The sequence below is a fragment of the Mus caroli genome, chromosome 17 (genome assembly GCF_900094665.2).
Source record: "Mus caroli chromosome 17, CAROLI_EIJ_v1.1, whole genome shotgun sequence".
In the NCBI taxonomy this organism is placed as follows: Eukaryota; Metazoa; Chordata; class Mammalia; order Rodentia; family Muridae; genus Mus; species Mus caroli.
This window is the reverse complement of record NC_034586.1, coordinates 46,030,539-46,038,374: the sequence shown is the minus strand read 5'-3', so window position 1 is coordinate 46,038,374 and position 7,836 is coordinate 46,030,539. Positions and strand designations below refer to the sequence as shown.

Below are 7,836 nucleotides of genomic sequence, written 5' to 3'. Positions count from 1 at the left end.
ATGGCCTAGTGGGCTATCAGTGGAAAGAGAGGCCCATTGGACTTGCAAACTTTATATGCCCCAGTACAGGGGAATGCCAGGGCCAAAAAGTGGGAGTGGGTGGGTAGGGGAGTGTGTGTGGGGGGGAGAGTATGGGGGACTTTTGGGATAGCATTGGAAATGTAAATGAGGAAAATACCTAATAAAAATATTTTTTAAAAAAAGAAAAAAAAAGGAGGAGCTATTGCAAGAGAGAGGGTAGCACTTGCAAAGGACAGGGGGGTTGCAAAAGGATAATATTAACTTGGAGAATCAGAGTCCCTTGGCAGGGCTGAGGGGATCACCACACACTGCAGCTTCCTTGGTGCCTCCTCCTCTACCCCTTGTTGGGGTTAGCCACTGTACCAGCCTCAAACATCTGTCTCCAAGTGTAATTTGACCCAGTCACTTAGGGTTGCTTAAACTTTTTTTTTTTTTTTAAATGCCAGCATGGCTCTTTTTTTTTTTTTTTTCTTGATAAGAGCCATTGTGATTGGGATAAGAGGGGACATCAAATTAATTTTAATTTGCAATTCCCTAATGGCTAAGGACATTGAACATTTTTTTTTAAACACCAAATACAATTAGATAAAACAACAACCGTCGCATCAAAGTTGGACAGGTCAAACCAACAGAAGGAGAAGAGCCCCAAGAGAGGGCATAAGAATCAGGCCCACTCATTCACACACTGAGGAGTCCCATTAAAAATACTAAATGGGAGCCGGGTGTGGTGGCACACACCTTTAATCCCAGCACTCAGGAGACAGAGGCAGGCGGATTTCTGAGTTCGAGGCCAGCCTGGTCTACAAAGTGAGTTCCAGGACAGCCAGAGCTATACAGAGAAACCCTGTCTCGAAAACCCAAAAATAAATAAATAAATAAATAAATAAATAAATAAATAAATAAATAAGAAAATAAGAAAATAAGAAAATAAATTAATAATTAATTAAAAAGAAACTAACTGGAAATGCATATTATGTCTAGAGAGGACCTGGTGCAGTCCTGTACAGGTCCTGCCCATGCTGCTTCAGGCTCCGCAAGTTCAGATGAGACTTGCTCAGTTGATTTTAGAGAACCCTGATCTCCTTGTGCCCTTCACCCCATCTGGTTCCCACACTCCTTCAGACTCCCTGAGAGGTTCCCTGAGATCTGAGCGGAGGGATTTGATGGACATATCCCTTTTAGAGCTGTGTGTTCCAAGGTCTGTTTCTTTGTGAAATGGTTGGCTGTGGGTCTCTCTATTTGTTTCCAACTGGTGGAGAATGAACAACCTCCCCCCAAGATGGCTGAATAGATCACTAATGTATGAATATAACACAATTAACACTAGGAGTCATTTTATTGTTACTGTTTCTCTCTCTCTCTCTCTCTCTCTCTCTCTCTCTCTCTCTCTCTCTCTCTCTCTCTCTCCATTAGTATTTGGTTTTGTACTAGGTCTCTGGCCTATCTAGTCTTCAGGTGTTGGTCACCCAGTCAGTCTTGGGTATGGGGTTCCATCTTGTGGAATGGGCTTTAAGTCAAATCAGACATTGGTTGGTTGCTTGCATAAGCTTTGTGCCACTATTGCCTTAGCATATTTTGCTCCATGTTTAGTGAGCTGTGTGGGTGTTGTCTTCAGCAATGGAGCCTTGGTGTTGGTTTGTGAAGAGCAACCTATTGTCTTGGCATTAGGCTGGGTTGTTTTGGGAACTTCCATGAGACTCGTTTGGCCAGCACTTCAATCGGATGTAACCCAGTCCCAGTACTAGAAGCTTCATTTGGTGATAGGAGACGACCTGCATGATTTGGAGACTCCACTGGGGTGGCCTTCTTAGATTTTAGGAAGCTTCCCTGTACTATGTTTCTATATCACACTCAAATGTCCCTTAAGTCTAGCTGTCTCTCCTTGAAATCCCTGTTTAACACCATTCCCCCTTCCCCTCCCCAACTAATCCTACCATTTTCATCCCCTTCCCCACCCTGAGTCCACCCAGAAAATTTATTCTATTTCCATCTCCCAGAGAGACCCATGTATCCCCTTCCTCTATACCTAACCTCTCTGAGCCTGTGGGTTGTTATCATTTATTTAAAGGCTTATATCCACATCTGAGTGAATACATCCTATATTTATCTTTCTGAGTCTGGGTCACCTCACTCAGGATGATTTTTTTCTAGTTATATACACTTGCCTGCAAGTTTCATGATGTCATTATCTAACTGTTGAGTAATACTCCATTGTGTAAGTGTAAATTCTTTATCCATTCTTCTGTTGAGGGATATCAAGGTTGTTTCCCATGTCTGGCTATTATGAGTATAGGGCAGCAGTGACCATGGTGAGCAAGTGTCCTTGTGGTAGGATAGTGTGTCTTATGGGTATATACCCAAGAGCAGTGTAGCTGGGTCTTGAGGTAGAAATCTTCCCAGTTTTCTGAGGAACTGCCATATTGATTTCCATAGTACAAGTTTACACTCACACCAGCAATGGAGAGATGTTCTCCTTATCCACACCCTTGCCAGCATGAGCTGTCACTAGTGTTATTGATATTAGCCGTACTGACAGGGGTAAGATGGCATCTCAAAAGTAGTTTTGATTTGCATTTCCCTGAAGGCTATGAATGCTGAACATTTCATTAAGTGTTTCTCAGCCATTTGAATTTTCTCTATTGAAAATTCTCTGTTTAGATATGTACGCCATTTTAAAAATTGGATTATTTGTTTTTTAATATCTAGTTGCTTGAGTTCTGTATATATTTTGTATATTAGTCTTTATCAGATGTTGACTTTGTGGAAATCTTTTCCCATTCTGTCAGCTGCAGCCTTGTCCGAATGACAGCGTCCTTTGCCATACAAAGCGTTTCAGTTTCATGAGGTCCCATTTATTAGTTGTTGATCTTAGAGCCTGTTGACAGTGTTCTGTTCAGAAAGTCTTTTCCTGTGCTGATATGTTCAAGGCTTTGCTTTTTTTTTTTTAACTTTCTTTTCTATCAAGTTCAGTGTATCTGGTTTTATGTTGAGTTCATTGATTCATTTGGAGTTGAGTTTCACGAAGGTTGATAAGTATGAGACTATTTGGGTTTGTCTACATGCAGCTGTCCAGTTTGACAAGCACCATTTGTTGAAGATGCTGGCTTTTTTGCAGTGTATATTTCTGGTTTAAAAGAAAAAAAATTAGGTGTCCATAGGTGTGTGAATCTATGTCTTGCTCTTCAATTCAATTCCACTGATCAACATATCTCTTCTCATGCCAACACTGTGATGTTTATTGCAAAATCTCTGTATTGCAACTTGAAATTGGGACTAGTGAGACCCTCCCAGCAGATTATTGTTGTTGTTGTTGTTATTCAGGATTGTATTAACTATCCTAGAGTCTTTGTGGTTTTGTATGAAGCTGATAATTGTCCTTTCAAGATCTGTGAAGAATTCTGATGGGAATTGAACTTAATTAATTAATTAAATAATTAAATTATCTATAGATTACTTTTGATAGGATGGTTATTTTTATTATGTTAATCCTACCAATTCATGAGCATTGAATACCTTTCCATCTTCTGATATCTTCTTCAACTTCTTTCTGCAAAGGCCTGAAATTTTATCATACAAAGCTTAGTTAGAATTGTCCCCAAGATATTTAATATTATTTGATGCTATTTTAAAAGATGTTGTTTCCCTCCCATTTGATTTTTGTTCGTTAATTTTATATTCCAGCCACTATGCTGAAAGTGCTTGTCAGCTGTAAAAGTTTCCTGGTAGAATTTTTGGGTCACTTATGTGTGCTGTTATATCATCTACAAATGAAGATGCTTTGGCTTCTTCCTTTCCAATTTTTATCTCCTTGATTTCCTTTAGTTGTCTTATTGCTTTAGCTAAGACTTTGAGTACTATTTTGAATAGATATAGAGAGAGTAGGCAATCTTGTCTTATTCCTGATTTCAGTGGATTTGCTGTACCCTCTCTTTATCATGTTTAGGTATATCCCTCGTACCCCTATCCTCTACAGTACTTTTATGATGAAGGGGTGTTAGATTTTTGTCATAGGCTTTTTTCTGTATGTAATGGGATGGATCATGGGGTTTTTCTTTCGGTTTGTTTATATTTACTGATTTTCATTATCGAACCATACATCTGTAAGCTTTCTGTTGATTCTGTTGTTGATAATATTCAGCTCTAATCCCTGGTGGTCAGATAGGACACAGGAGTCATTTCAATTTTCTTGTATTTGCTGTCTCTTGCTTTTTGTGTTTGAGCATATGGTCAGTTTTGGAGAAAATTCTATGTGGTGTAGAGAAGACGATATATTCTCTTGTGTTTGGGTAAAATGTTCTACAGACATATGTTAAATCCATTTGGCTTACAACCTCTGTTAGCTCCAGCTTTTCTCTACTTAGTCACTGTCTAGATGACTGGTCTATTGTATCAAAGTCTCCCACTACCAGTGTGTGAAAGTCAATGTGTGATTTGAACTGTAGTAATATTTGTTTTACAAGCTTGGATGCTCTTGTGTTTGGGGCATAGATGTTAAGAATTAAAATGTCCTCTTAGTGGACTTTTCATTTGAGTATGTAGTATCCTTCCCTATCTCTCCTGATTGGTTTTGGTCTAAAGTTTAGTCTGTTAGATATTAAAGTGGCCACACCAGCTTGTCTCTTAGGTCCATTTGCTTGGAATATCTTTTTTCAATCCTTTACCCTGAAGTGATATCTTTGATGTTGAGGTGTGTTTTTTGGATAAAGCAGAAGAATGATTCCTGTCTTTGTATCTACTCTGTTAGTCTGTTTCTTTTCACTGGGGGAATTGAGACCATTTAAATTGAATGATATCAGTGACCAGTTATTGCTGATTCCTGTTATTTTGTTGGTTTTGTTGTTGTTGGTTGGTTGTGGTGGTGGTGATGGTGTGTGCGTGCGTGTGTGTGTTTCCCTTCTTTTAATTTTCTTTTCTGAGCTTATTTATTCCCTTTCTTTTCATAGTTAACATTTTTAGGTTGGAGTTTTCCTTCTACCACCTTTTGTAGGGCTGGAACCGTAGATAAATATTGCTTAAATTTGGATTTAGCATAGAACATCTTATTTTCTCTACCTATGGTGATTGAGTGTTTTGGTGAGTATAATAGTCTGGGCTTGTATCTGTGGTCTCTTAAGAGTCTACAGCTAATCTGTCCTGGTCCTTCTGGTTTTTAGAGTCTCCACTGAGAAGTCAAATGTGATTCTGGTAGGTTTGCCTTTATACGTTACTTGGCCTTTTCCCCTTGTAGCTTTTAACATTCTTTATTTTTTGTTCTGTACATTTGTTCTGTAGTGAGGGGACTTTCTATTCTTGCCTAGTCTATTTGGTGTTTTGTTTCTTCTACATTTATATGCATCTTCTTCTCTAGGTTAGAAAATTTTCTTCTATGATTTTGTTAAATTTTTTTCTGGGATATTAAACTGTTTTTTCTTCTTCCTCTATTTCTATCATTCTTGGATTTTTGTCTTTTCACAGTATCCCAGATTTCCTGGGTGTTTTGTGCCAGGTTTTTTTTTTTTTTAATCCAACACATTCTTTGACCAGTGTATCCATTTCCTCTGAATTATCGTCAATGCCTGAGATTTGCTCTTTTATCACTTATATTCTGTTGGTAAAGCTTGCTTCCTTCGTTTCTATTTGAAATCCTAATTTTTTTTACTTCCAGAATTCCCTCAATTTGGGTTTTGTTTATTAATTCTATTTTCATTTTCAGGTCTTGAACAGTTTTATTCCAATGTCTGTGTTTTTCTGTGTTTCTTCAACGGATTTCTTTATTTCTTCTTACTGTCTGCTTGCATTTTCCTGGATGTCTTTAAGGCATTGATTCACATCCTCTTCAAGAACCTTTACAATCTTCATACAGGCTGTTCTAAGGTCTTTTTCTTGTGCCTCAGCTCTGATGAAATAGTCAGGGTTTGCTGTGGTCAGGTTTCTGGGCTCTAGTAGAGACATATCGACCTGGTTGTTATCGATTGTGTTTTTATTCTAGTGTCTAGGCATCTGGGATTTATAGGGTTACAGGTCTAGGCGCTGGTATCTGGCTTTGGCTTTGTTGGGTGGGTGTTTTTTTCCTTGGTTTCTTTTTCCTGTCTGGATTTAAAGAGGGTGTGATGGCTGTGTGTTGCCTGATATGAAGTTTTCTGTTGTGGCCCTGTTTCCCTGGCCTGTTCAGCTGGTGTGTTCCCAGGGAATACTTACTGGTTTTAGAGGCTGGGATACTGGCATGATTTGGTGGAATGAAGGTTGGAGGAGATCTTTTTGAACTATTGGGGATGGGGTCAGAAAAGAAAGGGGGACTGCAACATATGTTCAGCTACAGAGATGAGGGTGAGAATAAGAAGTTGAATCTGGAGGAGCAAAAGAAGAGGTGAAGATCTGCAGGCAGTCTACCTGCTTCCCTAACATGAGTAGGTTTTGGGATGGCTGGGGATGCCTGCTGGGGTTGGAGACTGAAATAAAGCCTAAAGATATTTTTTAAAGAGTTATTTATTTCATATTATTTTCTAGTTCTGGTGTGAACAATGACTCAATATATGCACATACAAATCTTATACAACTAGCCACAGATGCTGTGTGTCTCATGATTGCAGGGGCCAGATCATCCCCAGATCATACTCAGAACACAGTGTTTCACAGTCCTCCTTCTGGCTCTTAGAGGCTTTCGTTTGGAGTGGGGGGAGATCATGAAAGCCGCTCTCTACTACCACAAATTATGCATGCAAGTTTCTGGCATTTGCAGAAATTGCAGGGGCCAGCACATCTGGAGGGCAATGGATAAGTCTTACCCTAGGATAACCACCTTCATGATCATGGTGTCTCCCCTGCCAGGAAAGAAGGCTCTCACAGTCTTTCTATCACCACTCCTGTGATGTTCTTAAGGGTTTTGTAAGGGGGTTATGGATATCTTGTTTAAGTTAGAACACTCACTGGGTACTTCTCAACATGCTGACCAGTTAGGTGTTTCTGTATTAACTTTCACCCTCTGGGGGGAAAAAGGGATATGGGGAAATAGGCCAGCAAGAGCTGTTTTCACGGAGGATCCTGCTTTGATTCCTAGCACCTATATCAGTTAGCTCACATCTGCCTGTAACTCTAGCTCTGGAGGAGTTGATGCCCTCTCTGCCTCCATGGGAACTAAACACACACACAAACACTAAAATACATTTTCTCTGATCAAAGATGAAACACTATGAGAGCAGTCTGATTGCATGGCCATCTAGCACAAAAGTAATCTTCTTGAAGTGTCCTTGAGAAGTCAAAGCAATCTTTGTGGTTATAAATTACCATTAGCTATATATTCTTGCCTATCTTAAATGAGAGTTTCTTCAAAGACAGCTAGTCTAGGATGATTTGATTTTTGGTTCTGTGTGTGCGTGTGTGTGTGTGTGTGAACTTCTTTTGGTAGATAAATTTGAAAGTTTAGACTCATGTCTGCCCCTGCCTCGTCTTTGTCTCTGACTATGCCCCGTAGAGAACTCTAGACTACTGAAGCAGGAATGTTTTCCCTATGCAACCAAAAAGTTTTCCTCCACAAATAGTGTTTTGTTGTGAGGTGGTCCTCTTTATTCTAAACTTGGTCAGCTGGCCTGGCTTCCCATCTCGCCATTCTGGTCAGCAGTGCCCCCAAGGCCCCGTGGGAGGCATAGCCTGCCTCTCTAGTTTGCTGGGCCATCACATCCCTTTGTAATGAACACTTACATATTTGGCCAACAATCCCCCAATTTCACCCTTGAGTTCCTCTACTTCCCTCTGGTGAATGCCATCTGCTCCTGGTGATTTATCTACATTTAGTGTGTCAATTAGGTAGAAAATCACTCGCACAACTACTGCCGTTGA

The 7,836-nt window shown here is 39.8% G+C and overlaps 1 non-coding gene across 1 annotated transcript; it reads right to left on the bottom strand.

Annotated features, from left to right (window-relative positions):
- Positions 1 to 6,675: 6,675 nt before the first annotated feature.
- On the bottom strand, positions 6,676 to 6,836 carry LOC115029780. The gene has a single exon (XR_003835346.1). It is a non-coding gene; the product is annotated as a U1 spliceosomal RNA (small nuclear RNA).
- Positions 6,837 to 7,836: the final 1,000 nt, after the last annotated feature.